The sequence below is a fragment of the Hippopotamus amphibius genome, chromosome 13 (assembly GCF_030028045.1).
Source record: "Hippopotamus amphibius kiboko isolate mHipAmp2 chromosome 13, mHipAmp2.hap2, whole genome shotgun sequence".
Classification (NCBI taxonomy): Eukaryota; Metazoa; Chordata; class Mammalia; order Artiodactyla; family Hippopotamidae; genus Hippopotamus; species Hippopotamus amphibius.
In genome coordinates, this window is record NC_080198.1 from 60,277,346 (window position 1) to 60,287,626 (window position 10,281).

Genomic DNA, 10,281 nt, shown 5'->3' on the forward strand with positions numbered 1-10,281 from the left:
CCAATAAATAAATAAATTTTAAAAAAATTAGTGGCTAAAAACTTCCCAAGTTTCATTAAAACTACAAGTTCAGGGACCCAAGAAGCTCAACAAAATCCCAATTAAGATAAATACCAAGAAATCAATAGTATCATGGCACATTATAAACAAGTTGCCAAAACTCAACAATAAAAGGAAAATCACAAAAGTGAGTGACCAAATAAAGACACATTATAAACAAAGGAAAAAAATAATAATATAGCATACCTCATCAGAAGTAAGCCTACACAAACAAGAAGGCAATGAAATTATATCTTTATCATATTCAAGGAAAAAAATCAACCTAGATTTCCATGCCCAGTGAAACTATCTTTCAAAAATTAAAGACTTCTCAAACAAGAAAATCCTGAGAGAACTCCTCCCAGCAGAACTATACTCTAGTAAATATTAAAGGAAGCTGTTGAGGCAGAAGAAAATGACACCAAACTGAAGAACAAAAACAAAGACAAAAAAACAAAACCTTAGATTTAAAAAGAATGAAAAGTGCTAGAAATGGTAAATATGAGGGGTAGATATAAAAAATTGCTTTAAATTTTAAATATAATTGACTGAAGCAAAAATAAAAATAATGAATTGTGGGTAGGAGAGTAAAATAATGTATTCTAGTTGTATATTACGTTGTGAATTCACTGAGTAGAAGTCACAAAACATCTACTCTTTAAAAGACACATTTAAGAAAATGAAAAAGCAAGCCAAGTCACAGACTAGGAGAAAATATTTCCAATACAGATATTTGTCTAAGAATTTGTTTCCAGAATATATTTTTGAAACAGCTCAATTATAAAAAGACAAGCAAAAATAGGCAAAACATTTTAATAGATGCTTCACAAAAAGAAAATATATGAGTGGCCAATAAGCTCATGAAAAGATACTCATAATTACTGATTAGCCAAGAAATACAAATTAAAACCACACTGAGAAACCAGCACACCCACACTTGAAGGTCTAAAATTTAAAAGACTGACAATATCAAGGTTGGTGAAAATGTAGTACAACCAGAACTCTCTTGCTAGTACTATAAAGTGGTAAAGCCACTTTGCAAATAATGTATCATGTTTTTAGAAGCTAAACATACAGTTACCATATGATCCAGTGATTCTGCTCTTAGATATTTACCGAAGAGAATTAACAACTTATGTTTGCAAAAATACTTGTATACAAATGTTCATGCTACCCTCATGCAAAACAGCCAGAAACTGGAAGCAATCTAAATGTCCACCAACAGGTGAATCAATAAATAAATTGTAGTATATCCACACAATGGAATCCTTCTGAGCAATGAAAAGGAACAAAATATATATACACGTTATGACACGGATAAACTTCAAAAACATCATGACAGTGACAGCACCCAGACAGAAAATAGATTAGTTGTTGCCTGGGTATGAGTGTGGAAGCAGGGATTGACCACAGATAGGCACCAGGGATATTTTAAAGTAATCAAATTTAAAATGAATACCTTTTGTTTTATGTAAATCTTACCTGAATAATGTTGCTTTTTAAAAAGTAGATTCTGGCTTCTGTGTAGAGAATAGGCTTGAGGATAGGGGTCCAGGGGAGAAGCAGGGAGACCAGTTCAAAGGCTACAGCAATAATTCAGGGTCTCAATAATCCAGGGAAGATGATAGTGGTTTGGGTTAGAGTGGTAATAATGAAGGCGTTAAGAAGTGGTGAGATTCTGGACATATTTCAAAAGTGGAGATGATAAGATTTGTCAATGAATTGGGTTTGGGTCAAACGAGAAAGAAATTTCCCTCCTGAACTACAGAAAGAGTTGCCATTAAAGATAAGATAACTTGGGGAATATCAGGTATGGTGGATAAAAAGAGTTCAGTTCTGGACATGCAAATATGAGATGCTCATTAGGCAACTCGGGGGCAATACGAAGAGGTACATACGTTCCTGCACACACTAGGAGGATGAAGACATACACTTGGGACTCATTAGCACATATACTGTATTTTAAACCACAATATGACTGAGGTGACCAAGGGAGCAAATATATAGAAAGAAGAGGTCTAAAGATTAAGCCTTGGCAAATTCCATTTTGAAAAGGGGAGAATTAGAAGGAAAACTGAGAAAGTGATATCCTCAAGACAAGTGAGGGACATCTAGGAGGGAGTATAAATTCTGTCAAACACTGTCAAATTCTGATAAACAAGCAAGATGATGTTCAAAAAGATTATAATAACGTAAGAGCAAATTATCTGAGATACCATTTCTCACCTATAAGAATAGCAAAATCCTGAACGCATGATAACATACTCTGTTGGAGAAGCTGTGGGATAACAGGAACTATCATACTTTAATGGTAGAAATACAAAGTTCTCTATGGCATATAATTTTGTACTTTCTAGCAAAAGTGTATATGTGTTTGCCCTTTGACTCAGAAAATACTACTCCTAGCATCATATTTCAAAGATATACTGGCAAAAATACAAACGTCTTTATGAAGTCAATAGTTAAGCACCAGAATAGCAATCTACTTTCTTCTTTTATATGGGAAAGTACTAGGTAAAAAGAAAGTGACCCAATCAAATCTTGTAAACCAGATGATGACAAATAATGGTGAAATAATGATATTTGCTAGCAAGCGTTTCCTGGTCAATGGAATGCTTTTAGCAGGATATATTTGGTTGGTTGAAGACTGCTTACGATAAAAAAAAAAGTCCTAGATTTGGATTTGTGGGGTATGGGTCCTTGGAAAATGTCACATAATCAATGTGATAATCTGAATATAAAATGGAGATGTTTATTGACTAAAATATAGCCCCCTTTGGTGTTAAAGTCCTGTAGCTGAAAACATGGGGCCTGCTGCCTTTGCCCTTTCCACAGGATGTATTGCCTAAGTCCGCCTCTCACCCAGTTTTAATTAGCCATGCTAAATGAGAACCTTTGGAACTGCCTGAATCCTCCTCTGGCATTAACACTAAGCAATAAAGAATTCCAGGAGGTCAACAATAGATCCCTGTTCTAATTAAGGAAAAGGTTAAGGTGGGAGTTTTGATTCCCCCAACCCCCTTTTCAACAGTCCCAGCTACTACATAAGGTAGTAGCTCCTGAAGGTAAACAATAGACTGTCAAGGATCAAACAAGGTGGTTCCTCTGATTGCTTCAATTACACCTAATCCCGTGGAAACTATATAGGAAGTGCATCAGGCCAAGGCGGCCTGTTATGCCATAATGAATCCAACTTACTATCTAGCACAATGCCTTTTTATCAATCCCAAATTCAGAATCTAGCCAGACACGGTTTGCATTTTCATGGAATGGAAATCAGTGTAAATTTACTGTATTGCACATTAAATTTCCTGGCATATCGCCATAATCTAGTGAGTCAGGACTCATACTAAACAACCATTAAACGCAAGTTAATGCACTACATAGATGCTATTATGCTAAGTGACTCCTCAGAGGAGAAAGGTTAAGAGGAGTTAAGAACCATAGCCACCTTTATGACAAACAGAGGATAGCTGATAAATCTAGCTAAAATTCAAGTCCAGCCCAATCTAAGAAATTCCAGGAGCAACCAGAGACATTCCTCAAACTGTGAGAAATATGTTATTGTCTCTAACAAGCAAGCACTCACAGCTAGGAGGGTTATTCAAGTTTTGGCAAAATCACAAAGTCATCAAAAATAAATCTTACTGTAAGTGGGGTCCTAAGAATTAAAAAGAAGATTGGCAGAGGATGGTGGCACAGGGAGCCCAACTAAGACCTCATGATTCAACTGCTCAGATTATATAAGAATATTTACCTCCTAAAATATATATAGATGTGAAGCCTTTGGGAGAAATCAAATAGGACTACTCAGCAAATACCTCTTGGATTTGGACTTGAAAACTAAGAGGCTCATTAAAGCCCATTTGAAAGACACCTGCTAGCTTGTTACTGGGTATTGATCAGACTGACCCCCACCACAGAAAAGCATCAAATAATTCTGAGGCTAGATATCAATCCCGCCTTGGATGATGCCAGGGAGATACTAAATAGAGAAAAGGCAGCACAGCAAAGTTGACTAACAGCAGTGCTACATGGAGGAGTACTCTAGGTAGGAAGTTTAGGGGGCGCACTGAATATGAGAGCAAGTTGCTCACATAGCCAATGAGAGAGCCCTCCAAGGATCTCCCTTTGCTACACTGCTCAGGGTTCCAAGCCCTGTGATTCTTTCCCCAGCCAAGACAAGCAGCTGCCTGGTTCACTAATGGGAGTTCCTGCTTTGAGGGCCACGTTACTATTTGGAAATTGGCATGTATGTGCCTTGCTGATTGAAAAAACCTTGAGGGGAGAAGGAACAAGCAAGTCTGCAAATTCGGCAGAGTTGACCGCTGCTAGTTTAGCAGTGAGAGAAGAATTAGGCTCCTGATCTCAGAGGAGCATTTGGATATTTGCAGACCCTGGGCTGTAGTCAACTGCAAATGGGTCTTAGATCGTTAGACAATAGAGAATATCTTTATGTGGCACTCAGTTAAGGAAATCTCTGTGGGATTTAAGAAGAATTAAAGTGGGTCATGTGGATGTTCACACAAAAAATTCAGTTTCCAGCTCTGAAAAGAGATTGGAATGCTAAGGCAGTTGCCTTAATCAGATTCCTGAGTTAGCTACCTGGGTTCTTAAAACCAGTAGGTATGGAGGTTTGGATACAGAAGCAAGCTGTGTCTTCCCTAGCAGGGGTAAATGTTACATAATGACACTTGTAAAAACCTGTACCATAACATCTGGAACAAACCAAATGGGATCCAGAATTTACTGAACAATGTACTCTAGTCCCCACCCCTATAATGGGGAATGTGGTATAGGAGAAGTCATTTCTGTTGAAAAGAAACAGAATGATCCTAAAATATTAACTAATACATGGTGTGTCAAACATTAATTTCTCATCTACAGAGTGTAACAAAGAATTTCTCTCTCTATGTGGTGTAACAAAGAATTTGTAAGTTTATTTCTACAATTAAATAAAAAGCAACATTTATGTAAACAATGATTCCCCAGGAGGAGAAAATATTTTGGGGAAGCTGAATTAAATCTCCCAGTAGATATAACACCTATGGAAAGTAATTGGCCAGAGAAGGCAGTGAATTTGGCCTCAGAAAAATTATATACTCAAGTTAAAGGCTTCCATCAACACATTGTAAAAAGCTTAAAATAACTGTAGATAAAGGAGGAAGATGAGTAGTTGAGCTGGTAAAAGAAATTTAAAAGACCTATGAAGCAGCATGGTCATTGTTAAGGTATTCCGTAGACAGAATTCTTGCTCCTTATTAAAGCTGCTGGCCTGTGATCTGTTACTCTCTGATAACCAAGGGAACATTCTCTGGGAGAGAACAAAACACAGGTGTCCCAGTCTAATCTTTTTGTAAACATAGCCTAAATATCTTTATGCTAAAGATATTTGCTAGTAGGAGTGCCCTTATCTGTGGAATTCTCTGAGCAAGATTATCCCTAGAATCTATGGATTTATAAGGCATGGCTCCTGGTAAAATGTCACATAAGCCCTTCACCAATCTAAATAAAAAAAGGAAATGCTTCATAATTTAAACAACTCCTCTCTTGCTATGTGAGGTCAGACACAAATCTCATTTAAAGACCTTATCTATTACTGGCCAGAGAAGGTATCCAATACAGAAAGGAAACACCAAAACAGCCACACAGGATGGACTAAATTTCTCTTTGATTTCCCTGAGCCTTTTGATTTTACATCCTTGAAATCATTAGTAAATCTGGAATAAGAACTCCTTATTTATTAGTAAATCTGGGTAAGACCCCTTAATTATAAGTCTGACAGTGAAATCTTATCTGTTAACTCTAGTATGCTAACATACCTAAGATGAGAGGATATGACCATTTATACATATTTGCTTATATTAAAAATGGAAGCATGAACTATGTAGTTTTTTAATAGTTATCTATAAGGGGAGAGAGGTGATGGGTTAGAGGAAACCAGAATAGAGGCCAGACTTCTTTGAGTGTATCTTCATTCATAGATTTGAAGTAGACACCTCAGAAGTATTTTAAATTAAAAAAAAAAGTCCCCCAAAAGAGAAAGGGGGATGAAACCAATGAATGTAATGAATTGAATTTGGTGGCATAATACATAGATAGAAACCACTTTCAAGTGGCTTTGGCTGTATATCCTTGGTGGGATATACTCTAAGGTCAAAAAGATTAGCAAAAATAAAAATATCCTCTAAACTCTTTCTAGTAATCATATTATTGTTGATAGTGTTAACTTATTCACAGTCTGTTGTATGTATTGTGGGAATAAACAAATGAGAAATTATGCCAACAAAGAAACTGACAAAGGATTAATCTCCAAAATATACAAGCAGCTCATGCAGCTCAATATCAAAAAAGCAAACAACCCAATCTAAAAACGGACAGAAGACCTAAATAGGCATTTTTCAAAGGAGACATGCAGATGGCTAACAAATGCATGAAAAGATGCTCGACATCACTAATCATTAGAGAAATTCAAGTCAAAGCCACAATGAGGTATCACCTCACACCGGTCAGAATGGCCATCATCAAAAAATCTAGAAACAATAAATACTGGAGAGGGTGTGGAGAAAAGGGAATCCTTCTGCACTGTTGGTGGGAATGTAAACTGATATGGCCACTATGGAAAACAGTATGGAGGATCCTTAAAAAACTAAAAATAGAACTCCATATGACCCAGTAATCCGACTACTGGGCATATATGCTGAGAAAACCATAATCCAAAAAGATACATGTACTACAATGTCCACTGCAGCACTGTTTACAATAGCCAGGACATGGAAGCAACCTAAATGCCCATCAACAGATGAATGGATAAAGAAGGTGTGGCACATATATACAGTGGAATATTCGCCATAAAAAGGAATGAAACTGAGTTATTTGTAGTGAGGTGGATGGACCTAGAGTCTATCATAAAGAGTGAAGGAAGCCAGAAAGAGAAAAACAAATACCATATGCTGATGCATATATGTGGAATCTAAAAAAATGGTACTAATGAATCCAGTGGCAGGGCAAGAATAAAGATGTAGATGCAGAGAACAGACTTGAGGACATGGGATGGGGCACAAAGGGAAAGCTGGGACAAAATGAGAGAGTAGCATTGACATATATACACTACCAAATTATGTAAAATAGATAGCTAGTGGGAAGCTGCTGCATAACATAGGGAGATCAATTTGATGATTGGTGATGACTTAGAGGGGTGGGATAGGGAGGGTGGGAAGGAGTTGTGGGAGGGAGGGGATATGGGGATATATATATATATATAAATACAGTTGATTCACTTTTTTGTACAGCAGAAACTGGCACAACAGTGTAAAGCAATTATACTCCAGTAAAGAGCTATAAAAAAAATTATGTTGAAATCACTGAAAACCATGTTATAAGGGAAACAGATATAAAATGTATGAGATTGAGTAGCAAGTATCCATATGAAACCATGATTGTACTTTTTTTTAAGGACTAGAAAAATATACCCAACCCATAAGCAATAAGCACGCCTAGTGTCCCAATAGTGGTCTCTAAATATCATTTGCAACTAGGAAAAACCAAGACCTACTGGAGAAATGCCTAGCTCTATGGCTATAGCAGGCAATGTCCAAGATGAACCTGGAACATCTTGTCATACCAGAAAGCAAATAAGCTATTAATGACGACAAAGGTCATGTCAAAATGAAACCATGCACCTCGGTTGGGATTTGAACCCACATGCGGGGACTCAAACCCAGCCTATACCCAGACTGGGACTCAAACCCACGCATCCGGGACTCATATCCAGCCAAAACCCAAGATCTTCCAACTGAGATCACACACCTGGTTTCAGGACTTAATGAAACTCAGGTTCTTGATGTCTCATCACAGAAAGAATTCAGTGAGAGACAAAGTGATAGGTAAGAAGTTTATTTAGAGATTGAGAGAGAAATACACTCTGCAGGCAGTGTGGGCCATCTCTGAGAAAGGCACCCGGGTATGGGGGTTGTCAGTTTTTGTAAGGATGGGTAATTTCATAGCCTAATGAGTGGGCAGAGTATTCCAGAATTGGGCCACCACCCACTTTTTGATTCAGCCTTGGAACTGTCATGGCGCCTGGAAGTTGACTTGTCTGCCATCTTGGACCCATTTGGTTCTGATCAGTTTATGTTATGTCCTCAGGCTATGTTATTCTTTCAAAGGTTGTGCCCTGTCCCCTTCCCTCCTATTTCAAAAAGACTTAGAAACCAACTTAAAGAGACTCCACTGGCATTTTAACAAGATGTGACTCCTCTGCACATTAATGCTTGAGACGTGCTGCTCTGAAGGTTTCCAGGAAAGAAAGGACGTGAGTTTTCATTGTTTTACGAAGGCCAGGAAAAAAAGCAGCATACTCCAGGTGGTAAGAGCTTTATGAAGGAAGGTCCTGAGTTGGCCAGGAAAAAAGATCCCTCTGGTTCCAGAAAATCCCCTGAAAAAGAGGAAGGCTTATCAGGCTCTCAAAGCCACCCAGGCAAAGCAGGCGCTTTTGCAAAGGAAGGGGCAGAGGAAAGGAAAAGAGATCAAGTTTAAGTGACTGGAATGGTTCCTACATGATTCCTGGCGGCAACTGCGAGACACAGTGCGACTCAAAAGACTAGAAGTGAAACCTCATGGCTTGGAAGTGCCAGATAAACATTCCTTGTCCTTTGTTGTACGCACTGAAAGGATTAATGGGGTGAGTTTACTGGTGCAGAGGACCATTGCAAGACTTCACCTGAAGAAGATTTTCAGTGGTGTCTTTACGCAAGTAACTCCTCAAACCATAAAAACGCTTCATATAGTGGAACCTTATGTGACCTGGGGATTTCCAAATATGAAGTCTGTTCGGGAACTCATCTTGAAACGTGGACAAGCCAAGGTCAAGAATAAAATCATCCCTCTGACAGACAATACAGTGATTGAGGAGCACCTAGGGAGGTTTGGCGTCATTTGTTTGGAAGACCTTATTCATGAAATTGCCTTCCCGGGGAAGAATTTTCAGGCGATATCAGGGTTCTTGTGCCCTTTCCAACTCTCAGTGGCCCGTCACGCTACCAAGAATAGAGTGGGCTTCCTCAAGGAGATGGGCTCACCTGCCTATCAAGGTGAACGCATCGATCAGCTCATCCGGCAGCTGAGCTAAACCCAGCATATCTGAAAGCACACTGCATTGGAAGCATGTGTTTTTGTCTTATGGAATTGTTACCCAATATCTTCAACGAAGATTATTTTCTGCTGTATCTTCAAAAACTGGAGGGGAAGGGTCAGGGAAAAGATGGTGATGTTTACAGCAGGCACTTTTCATCCCGCCTCAGTTCTAAGGAAAAGTTCCTGTGTGTTGGTTCTGCAACGATCACCGTCCACCTCTGAAACCAGCAAAGGACTCATGACATGGAGGAAGGAGTCCTGTTTTATCACATCTCTCCTGGGGTTTAATGGTGGTGAATGAATGAATACCCACACATGAATAGAAGACAGCAGTGGACCAAGCCCAGGGGCATACTGAACCTGGGGTTTCCTAGGGCTTTATTTTGGAAAGAACTTGAAATACTATTAGAAAGAAGTGCACAAAAACAAACAAAAAACAAACAAAAAAACAAACAAGAGACTCCACTGACCAAAGATGGAACACACTGAACATCAATGAGAAAACTGTGATGAATTATTTAATACACATAGAGTATTTTTAATCCATGAGTTAAGAAAGATACTTTAAAAAAATCTCATTGGTCATCTTTGCAGATTGCTAGAGGACCAAGTATTCAGCAAACAGCTAATAAAAGAAAAGAATCAAGCATATATCTTGTAAAAACAGTGCTTCTTGGTATCCAAAGAGTTAAACTGAGATAATTCAAAAGCTATAAAATACGGAAGTAATAGCAAAACTGGATTATCACTCATGGATTTAGGCAATGTTCATCAATGGCTTCTAACATCACAGAATGGAGACAAGCAGACATTATGCTTCTCCTGACAGGATACTATAATACCACCTATGAAATATTCTTACCAAAAATTGAACCTGGATATAATCAAGCTTTTGGATGTAATGCATAGACAATACAGGAGACAGATGGAAGCATGGGAATACAATTATCAAAATCTAGATGCTGTAATTTTTATAAAATGAGGAAAATATCGAATAGTATCATAAATCATTGAGTATTTTCTCTTTTGATGGATTTTGTGGTTTGTCATTGTGAGACCTGTGATACCTACAGTCATTTCATATGCAGAAAGGAAAGCTGTCTTTGA

The 10,281-nt window shown here is 38.1% G+C and overlaps 1 pseudogene; it reads left to right on the top strand.

Moving 5' to 3' along the window:
• The window catches only part of LOC130834465 (60S ribosomal protein L7-like 1), a 47,632-nt pseudogene extending 38,442 nt beyond the window's left edge, over positions 1 to 9,190 (top strand).
• Positions 9,191 to 10,281: the final 1,091 nt, after the last annotated feature.